This window comes from Sinohyriopsis cumingii, chromosome 14 (assembly GCF_028554795.1).
Source record: "Sinohyriopsis cumingii isolate HCF-2022 chromosome 14, ASM2855479v2, whole genome shotgun sequence".
Classification (NCBI taxonomy): domain Eukaryota; kingdom Metazoa; phylum Mollusca; class Bivalvia; order Unionida; family Unionidae; genus Sinohyriopsis; species Sinohyriopsis cumingii.
Window position 1 is genome coordinate 31,055,506 of NC_142974.1, and position 17,484 is coordinate 31,072,989.

The 17,484-nt window shown below is 34.1% G+C and overlaps 1 long non-coding RNA gene across 3 annotated transcripts; it reads left to right on the forward strand.

Moving 5' to 3' along the window:
• Positions 1 to 354: 354 nt before the first annotated feature.
• LOC149783509 (uncharacterized) lies at positions 355 to 12,670 on the forward strand. 3 transcript variants are annotated; one of them, XR_016414025.1, is made up of 4 exons: positions 355 to 456; positions 1,307 to 1,384; positions 7,126 to 7,289; positions 12,355 to 12,670. It is a non-coding gene; the product is annotated as an uncharacterized LOC149783509 (long non-coding RNA). The 3 variants fall into 3 exon arrangements; XR_016414024.1 differs by having other exon boundaries at positions 373 to 464; XR_016414026.1 differs by lacking the exons at positions 355 to 456; positions 1,307 to 1,384 and adding an exon at positions 3,977 to 4,106.
• Positions 12,671 to 17,484: the final 4,814 nt, after the last annotated feature.

Here is a 17,484-nt window from a genome sequence, read left to right on the forward strand (position 1 = left end):
GTTGTTATTAAGTTGTACGGATGTAGGCCAAAACATGTTTAGAGGTGAGGGGAATCAAGTTCCACACGCACCAAACACCTTTTGTTTGTATGTGCCGGTGTCCATGACCCCCACCCCACGCTATGTGACCATGCCCAGTAACATATTCAAAAAAAAAAAGAACTATAAAAGTAAGTTTAGCAAATTTCTATAAAGAGTCTATTTAGAGAAAAGAAAATTACAAAGTGGAAATTTTGTATACTATTACCTTAAACAAATATCTCAGTTATAAATAAAATTGCTCTGTCTTTCGCAGCAAACACCGTATGTACGGATGTTTTTTTGAGCCAGAGCGCAGCACAAATATTAGGCATACATAAATCGAACGTTATCGAAGAAGACCGCATGACGAGAAGTAATAATGTGCTAGAAACCAGAAAAGAAGAAGCATATAGCTGAAATCAAACGCAACGACATGTAAGAGGGTAATAATGGCAGATATTAATACATTGATTAGGAATCGTAAAGTCAGAAATTGTTCAGTAAAGATATGCATTGATGAAGCTACTAAGCAAGCGAACGGCAACATAGATGGTATGGACTAAAATATGTAAGACGTACCCGTACCAGAATTTTCCGTTCCCAAAACACATTATCTTCGATAAATCCGGTAATTAAAATTATAAAACAATATTATACTTTTTAGTATTACCAATAAATATGTAATGTTTAATATATATATATATATATATATATATATATATATATATATATATATATATATATATATATATATTATGTAATGGAAATTTTCCTTTTCGTGTTGTATCTGGAATAACATTTTTTTCTGGGGAATAAAATGTGTTACCCAAGCAAGACAGATTTAGTAGAAATGTCAAGGATTATGATATTACTTAAGTTAGCTTTATAAACATCTGAAAGAATAAACAGTCCATGTTTAGTGGTTACTTTAATTGATATTGTTATGAATCATACTGGGCTGAAATTCTTTTTCTTATATTTTTTGACCATTCAAATATATGCAAATTTATCACATATGAAACTGATAAAAATTCACACAGATAGCATTTTTTTTTTATTTAAATAATTTCAAGAACAAACAGTCTCAACAAATGAGTCACATTTTTTACAAATTATCAGTCGCCAGAAATACTGCCATTTTTAACATTTCCTGCAATGGCTGCACAACCTTGTGTATCCAGGTGTTACATTTGTCACAGCAAACAATATTTTAATACACATTTCATAGTCCATGCATTCCTTGGCATTATATTTCAATGACAGATGTTGTGTATTTCTTATGCAGGTCAGGCTTTTGGCATGTTGATGTACTCTCAGACTTTGGAAATGGAGCTATCTGATGTTTTTCAGTACACTTGAGAAGGTGAGGTCTCAAGTTATTTTCATCAAACTATAAATTTATATCGCCAGCATAGTCATTATAACAAAATTATATCATGCTGGCTGTGACATAAAGTCAGCAGTGAGCACCACACCATTGGACTGCAGAAATGTCATAGCTAAACTATTATTCTCATTATTAAGTAACTGAAGCTTTGACATGCATTGAGCAAAATCGATAGTTTGGCAGCAAAGATTTTAATCAAATAAAATGTCACTTTTGTATTTTAAAAACAGTATACTATTTCGGAAATTAGTCCAGGTTCTTTTATTTGCTTTTGAATTGGGTGAAGGTGAATTTGGAAAACTTGCTAGATGAGAATTTTTGGAAGATTTTGTAATTAAAGTACATTTGAGTGGTGTTGATGCAACAGTACATTTCTGTACAGAAACTAGCAATTTCTGGAAGCAGCCATGAATAGAACTTTTCCGGGATTTTGGAACATTGCACTGAGGTGTAGAAATGCATCTGGACTGCTTAATTGGTGACACAGGTGTTTGTGGTGCATTTGCAGGAGAGTTGTTTGGAAGTGGGCTCTCAAAGTTGATTGTCTTCCTTGAACATGGAACCGATGATTTGTATCGTCTCCAGATAATGGATAGAGATGTTTTGACCGCGCTGTTGTCTGAATTTAGTTGTGACGTTCAGCATATGAATGAGGCTTGTTTTACTGTAGAATCCAGTGCCGCTATTTCAGAAATGTCATTTCTTTTCCATGGTCATGTTTATTTATTGAGCTTTCTTGTTGGTTCATTTGCTAGTGTTCTTGTGAAGTTGAGTTAAATTTAAAGCCGGTGTATCAGTTAGATTGTTAATGCCAATGCTCATTCTAGATACCAGGATATGGTAACGTGTGCCAAGAGATAAACACAAGCAGGTTTTCTTTTGATATAATTGAACAGCATATTTGTTACCTTTAGGACCTTCCAGTGTGCAGGGCCCAGCTTCAGGAATATGTTAAATTTTTTGTTGCTTACTGCTGCAACTGCAAGAGTATGTTGTGTGGAACAATGTGTTGATTCAGTGTGTATCATGGATGTATTTGTTATAGTCTCAGTGTCAAAATTGCTTTCTGTGTTGTTGTGTTTGTCCCCATTTAACATTTCTATTTTGATTTGATCCACGATGTCTTTGGGTTTGCACACATTCTGTGGTATGTGTACTTCCTCTCTATCAGTGGCTGCTGATCAGTGACGTAATTTTAGCACGTAATTTCCAACATCACAAAATCCATGTAGAAGTTCGTGAACATAGCACTTTTGCAGGTAGTTGAAAGTCAGAACAACAATGTCTAGGGGTACTTCCTTGCAGCCAGTAAGGCACTTTATCACCGTGTTCATACCTTTACAAATGTTATTTGTAACACAAGAGTATGGATTGTAAACTTAAGCATCTTCTAGTACCCTCCTGCATGCATCTTATATAAATTAGGTCTTCTTTTAACTTGGTTCAAAAGAATCTAGGAACCGTGCTTTCCAATCAACAGAAATCTGTAGTACAGATCTGTGAAATTGCTGATTGAAGGTGTATGTAGCAGTTCCTTGACCTGACTTGAATATATGGTGCTATGGTCTTTAAGCCAGTATCTAATGTCTTTTTCTATATGGATCCAACATTACACAACTTTGTCTTCAGGTAGGTTACCTAGAGTAGCATTTTTTATAGCCTGTTCGTCGACTGTGACAGTAACAGGATTGGTTTTCTTATAGTTCGGGACTGATCTTGCCATAGTTTTCCAAAACTTGTCATGAAGCATGTCACGCTTGAGGTCATGAATTCTGCTGGGATTGTTACACTACATTGGAAAAAAAAAGTATGGAAACAAAAAAGTCACCTATGTTAAACACTGTATTATACAACAACAGTACAGACTTACTGGATTTCATGATTAAAATCTTTGGTTTGGATAGAATGTCTGGATGGGCTATATTACGACTCGTAAATGGATAAATAGTGATGTCATGATTTACAGCTTTGATGTAGTGTGTCATTTGAAAGGTAATATAAATTGTATCATGTCATGGTTTTGAATTATAAAGATGTCATGATTTTTCGCTTGTTTGGAATTTCTTGGGTTCATCACCCCATTGGTTCACACCTGGTACACCACTGCTTGCAATCTGCTTGTAAATATCCTTTTCTTTGATTGTTTTTAGAATTGACGGCAGTGTTCTGTATTCAGCTGAGTTTTCATTTTTGTCATTGCCTTGTGGTCTTGGAAGATATAATGATTTTATATAATAACCGATGTCTTTGTTCATGTAATCTTTTTATTGAAACTTGTCAGTACCTTTGGAGTGACCCTTATGCACACTCAGATTTGTTGCATAGAGAAAATAATGATGGATTCTATTTTTGAATACTAGAGCCACCTTTATTGAACCACATATATCCATTGCAAGCCCAGTCTTTCACTTTAAATTTATCATTGTCAGGGTGTATAAGGTACAGTTCCCTGCCTTTGGGTCTATTTCGGTGGAGTGGATAAGATGTAATTTTGTTTTGCTATCAGTAGCACTACCACCAACTTGCTTACTGCATTTAGGTACGGACTGCTGGAATTCTGGTATCGGGGTTGATGCTGGCCTGATTTGTGTAACTCCGTTATGGTATGATACTCTGACATTTATGGTATGATACTCGGATATTGACTGATACAGGTTGATTGGAACTGAGAGGTGGAAAGGACATTGCATCAATGTAGGTATGGTCTTTAGGTGCTGATTAAAAAAATATTGATAAAAATGCAGATGGTAAATTAATGTCTATGTGTAAGTGTAATATTTATCAATTCACACACGCAACTGAGACTAAGTGCTGATCCATTTAAATATTCCTTGTACCCAGAGTAGGCAGGTTTGTTAAGTATATGCCAGGGTACCTTGATTTCACACAGTTTATATCAACATGATAGCAGAATTGTAAATTGTTTCTAAAGGTGAGAAACCCACATTAAAAGTGCCGTAATTGCAATGCCAGTAGCTGGGAAAGGAAAGTAATATTTCCATTGGTCAGAATGTTACCATGTGATCAAAATGAATTGTGTTTATTTCTATATGAACTGTAAGGAGAACTACTTTTCTAAGAATACCCACTTCTGTAAATAGATTAATGTGTACAGCATAAGATAAACACTGTCAGTGAAGGCAGACATAAAGTAAACGTCAAATGAAAAAGAACATTCTAACAATTTTTTAAAAAAAGTAATTGAAAAAATTTGGCTTAAATTGGTTGAAGGACTGGTATTATGATGACCTTATTACAATCAAGCAGGACAATCCAAAGTGCTTTAAACAGCTACGTAACAGAAAGCCATAAACATGTATTACTATGCTCAGTTAAGATTTTTGTTTTTTAATGATGCAAACAAAATAACATAACGAATAATTGAAATTTCAGTTATAAGAGTTTAACGTTTTTTCTGAGTTTAACATGGTATAATCTGTCAGTTGCTGACTCACACAGTCAGCCCTTTGGGCGTTATTTGCTGTGTGAGTTGGCAACTGACAGTTTATACCATGATAAACTCAGAAAAAACAACGTTAAACTCTTAATTCCCTGGGTCCCACACATGTTTTACAATATCTAAACATAGCATAAGAAAGTGATTGGCACCTGTTAATTTAGTCTTGAAAAGAAAATGTAATCCAGGGCCAAAAAAGCATCCAAGGGACAATATGTATGAATTGTGGAAAATTATGTTTCTTGGATGTTCTATAGATCAATTCTCAGATTTGTTCAGACTGGCCAGAATTGCAATGGTTCTGCCATTTATTTTAAATGCTGATTGCAAAACGTGACTTGGTTCTCAAAGCAGAATTTACACTACTCTGAAGAATAGGTCCTTTTACCAATGTAAATAAATCAATGATTATACAGATACAAGGTGCTCCAATAAATCGTATCAGTTTCAAAAAGACTTAAGAAATGGAGTGATAAGAAACAGATACAAATATTTGCCATTTGAGCAGATTCAGTTAGGTACGCAAATACCTTATACTCGTATATTAATTGTCAAAGTACTGTAGTGATGCAAAGTCATTAAATGATTGGTTTCAATTAAGTATGCATATACAGTATAATAATGTTGTTATTTGCCAGTGTTCAATGCCCCCACCCCATAATTACACCTCTGGAAGTAGATGTGGAAGATCTCACAAACAAAAATTCTGGCAACATATCTTCTCATACTGACAGACTGTCTGACATAGAAGAAAACAGTTGGAGTGTACACCTATTCCTTGCAGTCTTAAAGTAGTTTAGAAATGTCAGAAACTAAAGTCAATTATGAACCCACAGTTTAGAAATGTCACAAAGTAAATTCAGTTATGAACCCTTGGTTTAGAAATGTCACATAGTAAAGTCAGTTATGAATCCACAGTTTAGAAATGTCACAAAGTAAAGTCAATTATGAACCCTTGGTTTATAAATGTCACAGAGTAAATTCATTTATGAAAGTCACTTATGAATCCATAGTTTAGAAATGTCACAAATTAAAATCAATGATGAACCCACAGTTCAGAAATGTCACAGACTAAATTCGTTTATGAATCCATGGTTTAGAAATGTCACAAAGTAAAGTCAGTTATGAATCCACAGTTTAAAAATGTCACAAAATAAAGTGAATTATCAACCCATGGTTTAAGGGAAAATTAGCCTGTGAAAACAGTTATCAGGAATATTTGTTGATGTTAGTGATCACACAGAGTTTGGAATAATTCAAAATATATTACTTCCATCCCAGATAATCTACTGAGTCACTCACACATCCTTTCATATATTGTCTTTCAGTTACAATTAGTCAATGGCCTTACAAATATTACATATTTAGAATTATGGAAGAGTTTCTCACAAGAACAACTAAAAGCATATGCTTGAAATGTATGTTTACCCATACAAATATTAAAAATAAAATATTAAGCTTAGGTAAAAAAAATGTAAGAAATGCATAGACACTTATAATGAGGCAAAATACCGTAGTGAAAAGAGTTAAATATAAACTTAAAATTAAGAGATTTAAAAAACCATTGAAGCACAGAACCATATCTTATGCTGGGAGAGTCTCTTCACCCCTATTTCTCCACTCTGGACATGATCATTTGAAAATACAGAAATGGTTAAAAATATACTACACCATAAATATTTCATTGAGTTATCTCCCATACATCATGTTCCAAGGATAATTGATATTTTCATGTTTATGACAGTGATGAGAAGTCTGGATAGCACTGTCAGAAATGCATAGACCATTATAATAAGGCAAAACAATAATAAGAGTTCAATATGAACATAAAATTAAGAGATTTAAAAACACAATTGAAGAGCGAAACCATATCTACTGCTGGGAGGGTCTACCCCTCCCTCCCAGCTCTGGATATGGTCATATGAAAATGCAGAAATGGTAAAAAAAAACAATACTACACAGTATATATTTCATTGAGTTATCTCCCTTGCACCATACATAATGTTACAAGAATAATGACATATTTTCAATTCATGTTTATAACAGTGTTGAGAAGATTGGATAATAAATATTAAAGTAACTTGAAATTGTTGTGCAGATTTAAGTAAAGTTGGTTTAATAATTTTTCAGTGTAAAAGTTTACAATGCTGGCAAAGTTCAAAGTTGTTTTATCTTACCTAGATGAAGGTTATTTCTTGTGATGAAAAAATATAATGTGGATGGAGTTATTTAATTTAAATTATTTTCCCTTTTATTTCAGATGGAAATGAACACTGCCCTACCTGAAGTTTTGGTGCTTGTAAGGGACATATTAGTACAGGTTCCTTTGGAATGACCTTGACCTGTTGGGGTAATGCCTTGTCTAAGATAAAGCAAACAAACTTTAGAGACTCCAGACTACTGGGATGTTGGAAGAAAGAACAGGTTTGTTCACAACAGGGAAAAGATGTTTAGTTTTGCAAATATTGATCCTAGTCTGAGAAAAACGGGATATTTGCAACCACCACTTGATCACATGAAGAATTCAACTTCAGCTAAAATTAAATTTATCCATACTTATTGGAATTTTTGGACATTGTGGAATTCATTAATCATGTGAGATACAATTACGGTCTGGACCATTTTGTGCCGGCACAAAACAGTTCAGTCCACGTGCTAGGGCAAGTGGATTGTTCAGGTAGATTGGTTACACTGTATTCTCCTCCATCTTGTTATCTATTGTTTGGTGTGAAGATATGTCTAGCATTGCACTGTACCATCTGCAGCAAGTGATCTCAATAAGTTAAAAAGAATATTTTAATCTTATCTTGCCCTCTGGATACATAAAGTTAATGAAAGAGATTGTCATAAATCTTTATTTATTATTTGGCTGTTCTCATTGGGAAAATGGTGTTATCAATATCATCAATAGTAATTTTTTCCACCACTTGTACTATTAGAACTTGCTAAATAAATTACGTAGAAATTGACTGACTGTTGGGTCATTGTGGGTATGTGAGAAAGCTTGCCAGTAGCTTCTTGTGGGTTGGTGGTTCTGACCGGGCTTTTCCCTGGGTGCTTCTTCCATGAGATATATTGGCAACCATATATATCCTATTATGCACAGACAGGCATGAATGTCAACAACTAACTGCTGGGGCAGTTTTCAGTGCATACTTGACATTGATTCCATTGAATACAGTCCACAGTTGTATTACACTGACAGTAGTTCATAGGGCACCAGTCAGTTTTAACAAGATTTTATTTTTAAAACATCAGTACCTTTTTATGCAAATTTCATAGTATTTTATTCCCTTTGGTCAAAATTTTAAATGATTTTCTTAAAAGCTTTTTATATACCAGCATATGCAGTTAAGCAAAGTTACAAAATTGTATTCAGTGAATTTAAATTAATTACATGCAAATTTATATGAATTTCAGTAGTTTTTCTTGTTTCTGTTTAAGCATTTTGAGATTCAGCACATGGTCACATGCCTAATTCAGATGGTATTTGAGAGAGAGAAACGCAATGCCCATTATGAAAGCTGAATATATTACTGGTTCTATTCGGTAATGGTTATACAAGAACCTAGGAAAAATCAGTTTTGTCCAGGGAGAACCTGGTAAACAAATGAACATATTCGTTTCAAAAAGAGTATGAAACTGTAACTTCCTAGTTTTCCTTCTTTGCTCATTTCATTTTTTATTCCTTTATTATACGCTACTTGTTCCTATTGGAAGTAAACTTTCCTTCTGATTTTTAATACTTTGGACTTGTTATACTTATTTTTTTGACTTGGCATTTTCTTTTTTTTCATTAGTTCTGCTGGTCATAAACATGAGTGCTTATGGGATGGCCTTTTGTTCATTCTCCATTCATGTCCTAGCCCAGGTTTGTTGTTGCTACTCCTCCTAAACTGTGTGGAGGATTGCCATGACAACACACATTCCTCTCAAGGTCTAACTGTCTTCAACATGACCAAAGCTATGATGATGTGCCTCGTCTTCACTTTAACTTGTGATGCTAAAGTCAGTATGGCCATCACTGTGACAGTCTTGAAAATCTTGTAATAGCTATTCCTTCAGAATATATGATCATATCAACATGGGATTTTTTCCATAAGACTTTGATGATGTCTAGCTGGTAGCAAGAGAAATAGTGCTAATCTGATGTTCATTATGGCCACCATGACATCTTGAAAATCGTGTTGTAGCTACTCCTGAACAGAGTCATATCAGCATTGGATTTTCACCAGAAGACATTATGGTGTCTAATTAGTCATCATCAATAAAAATCAGTAATCATCAATAAAAGTTGTGCCCATCTGATATCCAATATGGCCACCACAGTGGACATCTTGAATATCTTGTCAATACCCATAGATGGAAAGTCACTTCAACGTTGGGTTTTCACCAGTAGACTTCTTATGATGTCTAGTTGGTAGTAAGTGAAATTTGTGCCAGTCTAACATTAAGTATGACAGTCAACTTGAAAATATTGCTACTCCTCCGAAATGGAAAGCCATACCATCATAATGTTTTCACCAGAAGACTAATGATGATATCTACTTGGTTCCGAATGAAATAGTGCTGCTCTGACCTCAAATATTGCTGCCACAATGAACATGTTGAATAGCTTGTCATTTAATCTCCTGAATGGATGGTCATGTCAACATGGGTTTTCACCAAAAGTCTTCTAATGGTGTCCAGTTTGTCCTAGATGAAAATGATGCCAACTTTACATCCAATGTTCCTGCCACTATGACTAATTGGAAAATTTTGCTGCTCAAGTGTATCATAGGTTTCAACTTAGAAGTTAAAATGAAGTTATGGTCTTATCTTTAATTCCAGAAAATATTTTTCTGCCAGTAAAGCCTCAGTTCATTTGGGGACTCTTGTTTCCCCAAAAATCACCCCAAATCCAAGCAAAGTGCAACCTCATATTAACTTTGCCTAAGGGATCAGACTGTATGTGTTAAATGCAGTGCTATCTCAGAAAAAAAAAACAGTCAGTGGGGAATAGTCTCATCTGTACAGAAGTCAACAGTCCTGGTCCCACTGACATGATGAATAACTCCTTGTGTGCTCAGCAGTTCTGTAAAGGTTCAGAATCATGGTTTTGATGATTGAGAGGGGCATGTTTATTTACTATTAATAACTTATTTGGTGCAAGTAATATGCTCTTTGTTTGTTTCACGTGCTATCAATGGATCACTTATAAAATCTGATGTGCCTTTGAATAAGGCACGTGAACGACTGGCTGACTGTGTGTATACCATACATGTTGAACAAAACATAAATGACCTCTCATCACCATACTCAAGCCAAAGCCTCATTTTTCCCGTGATCCTGGAAAGTCCAAATACATTCATTTTTATCATAATTTCTGTCTTGTTGGACCAGGAACATTTAAAGCCCAGCAGTGCAACATTTTTTATAGCAGAGAAATTCCCTGTGTTTGATTCTTGCCTCAGGGCTGAGCAAATCCCATAGCCCAATGTCCCGGACTAGTCATTTTTGAAGTCGGACAAGTAAAATTTTCCAAGTTGCTAATCCGGGACAAGTGCTTTTTAAAAACGTCGGGCTGGTCCTTATTTTCGAAATTGTATCACTATATCTATCTTTATTTGGCCAATCATGCCCTCCGGGCATACTGAATACTTGATTCTACCCCTCTTCGTGTATACATACATTTACATCCCTTTACCGCTTGACTGCATATTGGGCTAAGTGACCAAATTATTGGCAAATCAAAACACGTCAAACAAAAGAAAGCCAGTATGATCAATTAGCAGTGTTGTAAGCGGTTTTGTTGCAATGAGTTTATTCAGGCTAGATCATAACAAGCGGCTCACTATGATTTGAATCCAGCGAGTCAGTGTAATTAAATTAATGAAAGGTACTTTACCGACATCAGTGTTGGTTTCCTTTATGAACTGATTAAATGACAGTAATGATTCTTTAATTTATAATTGAATATACAGATGATTAACTTCTACGTGTTATATTGTGTTTGAAGCGAACCAATTACGCTAATTAATGAGCTGTTTTAGTTCGTATTTAAGAGAAAATTGATGTTCTCACCACTTTATAAGTAGTTGTCAAGCAAATTGATAGTTACTGTGTGGATAAAATGAGTTTGCTAAATTATTTTCTCAAGGAAGGTAATAACGTCGATTCGGAGAAGGTAAATTTGTTTGAAAATGGAGGGATAAAATGGAAGAAGGATACTGAGTGTGCAGTAGCTATTTCTGAGTGTGAACGAGGATTTAGTTCAATGAACTTAATCAAGACTTCTTTAAGGAATTCCTTAAACCAAAAGAGTTTAAAAATGCTAATGTACATTTCTGCAAATAGACCAGAGCTTGAGGACTTTAACCCAGACACAGCTATCAACTGCTGGCTTAGTGCTGGTGAAGGTGGCAGACATATACATGGACATATTTTCAAATCCATCATCTAAAACATATATACATGAACCTGAAGAAGCGAAATGTATAACAACCAATGTTTTTGAAAAATTAAATTCTTTTAAGAAATAATTATGTTGTATTTTTTTTTCTTTTCTTCTTCTATTGGATTAAGTACATACGTCTCATCAAATCTCAGCAAGTGATTACCATTTTGGGACCAGTGAAAAGTAAGGTGGGACCAGTGAAAAGTAAGGTGGGACTAATGAAGAGAAAGGTGGGACTAGTGAATTTTCTGAAACCACTTGTCCTGGACTAGTGGTTAAAAGAAAATGTGCTCAGCCCTGTTGCCTTCCTCCATACTTGTAGCATTTAGAGCTTATTGTAATCCAATAGTATTATTGCTTAGTGTTAGCTATGGTTAAGAATAGAGAAATGTTTGATTGCCAGAGATTAAGATTAGACTGGTAATCAGCATATTGCATACCCTTTTTGCAAATATCCTGTCAAATTTTACACCACCAGCTCTTACTGTTAATTGACTTACGCTGTATCAGTGCACTTTTATTACTCTTTTTCAGATGTTTAGAAAAAGACACTTTCTTCTCATTATATAAATAAATAAGAAATATTAAAGGTGCCAGGGGCTAATGTTGTTTATATATGACTGGTCCTTGACTAAAAGAATTCGGTCCCAGACCGGGGATCATTATAATTTTCAGGTTCTGTAAAAAAAAGTACATTATTAGAAAATATGATAGCTGTTTGATGGTATTCACAAGCAGAATTAAATCTCACCCAGGTTTAGGTGCTTGAACAACTTGGTGCAGTACAGGCACAAAATCAAGCTAAGTTTCTTTGGTCTGTTACTTGTTTTCACAAAACATTACTATTAGCAAAAACAGTTAAAAGCTCTCCGTAAATCAGGCAGGTTTTTAAAGAAAGCTGGATTGATTCAAAGCATGTTTTCCCATAATTGTATTAATAAATAAACATTAAAAGGCTTTACGTTTTTAATTTCTGTTGAAAAATGAAGGACATGCTTTTATAGTTGTTGTTTTGTTTTTGTTTTCTTAAAATAGGAAAACTTTTCCTTTCAGAAAGTGGAGAGGAGAAATAAGTTGTTGGAAATGAGAGACCTGCTGGAAAACAGGAAGGAGGAGATGAAAGATATCCTACAGCTGTGATTCTTTGTGCTAGAAAAGTGTCAACAGTAGGGGTGGGGTTGAAAAGGAATAAACGACACTTCTGTTGGTTTTTGACATGAAAGCTGATCTGGATCATTGAATGTTCTAAGCATGGGGTCCAAGAGACAGATGACCGTTGTCTCGGACATCCCTTTCTAGCCTTAAGACACCAGAACACAATGGTATACTATATCATCCAGATACAGCCAGTTGGAGGTCCCCGATGAAGAATTTGTTTTAAAGGGTTTTGAAAACCAGACTTATGGGTTCAAGTCAAAGGTCATCAACTGCATTTGTGTACTTGACTGAGCTTATGAACAAAGTGATGTGCACATATACAAGTGAATTTTGACCAGCTTTGTATTTAGTGGCATTAAAATAATGAAGATGATACTCAGCACTTGGACATAAATTGTAAAGTTAATGTAAGCTACTTTGGATTTTATTAAGTCTAAGTTGTGGATATATCGGAAGAATAACTTGACTGATGCCACATAAATAACTTGTGTGTTTTTCCCCCAAAATTATTAATTATAGATTTAACCAAGCTAAATATGTAAGTATAACTTGACATTCAGACAAGTTAAGTGATCATCAGCTCACCTGGCCATTAGGCAAAGTGAGTCTTCAGTATGGCACAGCATCTGTCATGTGTGTTGTCCATCATGTATTGTCCATGAACATTTGCATGCTACCAATCTGGAGTTCATATTTGGATATCTTTTGTATCCAGTTTTATTTCAGACTTGGAATACAGTGGAATTTGCATTGAGCAACCGTCTGTCATTTATGACAAAACTCGTAATGTACAGACTAATTTTTTAAAACAAATGCACTGCCATAAGAGACTTTCAACCAAATGCAACCAACAACTGTGATTGTTTTTAAAAACTGTTTTTCAACAATGGTTTGAACAACTGGATTATAAGACCAGACATAAATATGGCTTTCATGGATTCCAGCTTCCAGTCAAATATTCCTGAAATTAACAAAGGTCTCCCCCTTTCTTCCTGTGATGCACGCCTTTCTCAGAGATCGGTCAGCCATTCTCAATCTGCAGAATAGCTAAAGACTTAAATAAACAGGTAAAAGATAGTGTGACTAATGAACAGTTAATCCTTATCACTGTAATTATCATGTTAGAAGGCTATGCTAGCATGACTGCAGAGGAACAATTGTTCTGTTGAGTGTGTATTTAAGCTAAAAAATAATGCCCTATTTTATTGTAAATGTTTTGAAATTAAATTGGTGAAGATATGAATATAAATCTTGAATGTAATCAAATATTCTTTGATTTTGATTTTCAAATCAATGATATGCCATAATCTGCTAATAATAACTGCTATTTAAGTATGTGTGATTTGTACTTGGGCACTACACTATCGGTATAAACATTTTAAAAGGGTGCAGAAAAAGAAACTAACTTGTAAAACTGAGTCAGCAAAATCAAATTTCATTTTTCAGGAAACAGAACTTGTGCTAAAAATGACATTAATGTCAACAAAAGGGAGACACATAGGTGAAGGTTCCACTTGGCTGGTGATATTTGAGTATCAAAACCTAAAGCTTAAGCAAATGCACCATGGCAACAGTTCACATCCACCATCTTGGAATCTTTAGGTGCCTTATGTATACCAAGATTAATTCATGTTTTCAATAGAACCCATCTTATATCCCATTTTTATTCTTTGTGGCAACCTCTTAAGGCATTTAACACTGTATACTAATTAACATATTTTTTTAATTAGCTTTTTGCTCATATGCTGTTTAGTTCATTTTTTCATTCCTTTGTTGTTTCATTTAACTATGGTAATTCACCTATATATACCTAGACATACAATATGGCCATCACTTTGAGCATCTTAAGTATTTTGAATGGATATTCAAATCAATATGGGGCTTTCAGTTAAAGATTTTATATGAAATCTTGTTGGTTCTGTATAAAAATAGTGCCACTCTGACAATACAATGTGGCTGTCAATATGGCTATCATGTCAGCCATCTTGAGAATTTTCTTATTGCTACTCTCTATGAAAAAATGTAATTTTGTCATAGGGTTTTAACCAGATGATTTATGATATCTAGTTGGTCATAAATGATACGATACTCCTTGGTTACCACAACAGGCATCTTGAAAATCATTCTATTACCACTCTTAATGAATGGATGGTCATATCAAGATGGGTGTTTTGCTAAAGTCTTCATATTATGTCTGCTTGACACTAAATTAAATGGTGCAGATCTAACATCCAAAGTAAGCCCATCATGGCAGCCAAGATGAACATCTTATCACTACTCCTGAACAGAAAGTTGTATTGACATGGGTTTTTCACTCAAGGACTTCTTATGATGTCTAATTGTTCCTAAATGAAAAGTATGCTCATCTGACGTACAGTATGGATGCTATGGGAGTCATATTGAAAACATTATTTCCACTCCAGCTGAACATAAAAGTCATATCAATGTGGGGTTTTCACCAGAACACATTTTATGTGACTACTTTTGTCCTAAATAAAATTGGTTTTGTTTCGACATCCAATTTGTCCACAACAGCAGGCATCTTAAAAACCATATCATTATACCTCCTAAATGGATTGTGATATCAATGGGGGGTTGGGGGGTTGAGTTTGGGGGCATCAAAAGATTTATATTGATCTACTCGACCCTAAATCAAAATGGTTCTGATCTGACATCCAATATCACCGCTTCAGAAGCCCCTTGAAAACACGTTTGTCGCCATTCCTCCTGGATGGAAAGGCATTACTTTTTTGTAATTAAAACATTTGAACAGTTTTGCTTATAAAACTTATAGTAATTTAACCTACATTTGACTCTTGCATATAAATCCTGTAGTAATCAAAAATAACTTCGACTCTTGTATATCAATTCTGTAGTAATCTACTATAACTTCGACTCTTGCATATAAATCTTCTAATATAACAACCATAACTTCTACTCTTGCATATAAATCCTAAAGTAATCTACCATAACTTCAACTTGCATATAAATTCTGTAGTAAGTAACTGGGACTAATGCATATACATCCTGTACAAATCTACCATACCTTCGACTCCTGCATACCCAGTATATATCCTGTATTATTGCATATGAATCCTGTAGTAATCAACCATAACTTCGATTATTGCAAGGGACAAATTGTAATTTTCTATGGCTGAGTTGACAGAGGGCAGCTAGAAATTGCCCGGGCTACTGGGCAATTGCCCTCGGCGGGCCTGCACATACCTCAGTACAAGTTAAAGTTATATCCAAATATTGTTTTCATCTCGAATGGTTGTTATGTGACATTTCGTACACACACAGACAGGCATGATGTTTGTCATTTAGAAAGGTATATGGTCAGTTATTGATTATAACAAACATAAAATATCCCTCGCGCATCAAGAAAGGGAAAAAAAAAGAATATCATCTCTCCATACACATGTCCCTCGTGTGAATGCGAACATCAAAAATCTGTTAGAAATATTTTTGATTGATCTCCAGAACTGAGGTGACCACCATACTACAAACCAGGTGATGTTCTTTAAATTATATTTCTGACATTTATAAGTTTAAGATTAGATATGCGATGTAATAAAGATCTGAGGAAAGATGACGAAGCTGAAGCAATTAGGCTTTGCAACTGCACATTCGTAAAAACGTTTAGATGTATACCAAACTGCACAAGGCAAATCATTTACATTTCCAAATGTAACATTATGATAAAATTGTTCTGGTTTCCAATTACATTTCGAAATTGGCTCAGTTTTATTATTATAGGTGAGGGAACAGGGCAGCACGAATGATGCTCGAAGTTTCGTCATTTGCACCATGTCAACAAAGGTAAACAATTCTTATCAGGCTGCATAATTAAGGGCTCAGGCTACTAAAATCTTGCTGTCTCGCTTGTATACACAGCAGTTTAGGACAGGTTGTACCCTTCATGGGTCTGATTTAAAAAGTGTGATTTTATTAAAGGTGAAATATTGTAAACACATTATTTTTCTCAACCAAATTAAAATTGTGTTAGCGACATTTTCTACGTAACAGACACGGATATATCAGAAGAGGGAGTGAACTCATTCATATTATAATCATTGTCACATTGTTTGCATGGGTCTGATTTAAAAAGTGTGATTTTCTTAAAGGTGAAATATTGTAAACACATTATTTTTCTCAACCAAATTAAAATCGTGTTAGCGACATTTTCTACGTAACATACATCGACATAAAAGAAGAGGGAGTGAACTCATTAATATTATAATCATTGTCACATTGTTTGCACATACATACATAAATACAAATGTGTATACATACATACATACATACATAATAAGATACATACATACATACACACCATACATACATACATAAGATACATACATACATAAATACATACATGCACACACATACATACATACTTGTATACATACATAATAAGATACATACATACACACATACATACATACATATATACATGTAAACATTCTTACATATATACATACATACACATACATACATACATACACACATACATACATATATAATAAGATACATACATACACACACATACATAAATGCATACATACATACATACATGTATACATACATATATAAGATATATACATACATACATACAAACATGTATACATACATGCATAGATGCATACATAATAAGATAAATGCATACCTTCATACATAATAAGATACATATATGCATACACACACATACATACATACATGTATACATACATACATACATAATAAGATACATACATACATACATAAATACATACATACATACATACATACAAACATACATACATACATACATACATGTTTACATACATACATAGACACATTTATACACACATACATAAGATACATACATATATACATACATACATGCATACATGTATAGATACATGCATACATACATACATACATACATACATAATAAGAAATACATACATTCATACATAATAACATACATACATACATATATACATACATACATACATACATACATACACACACATACATATA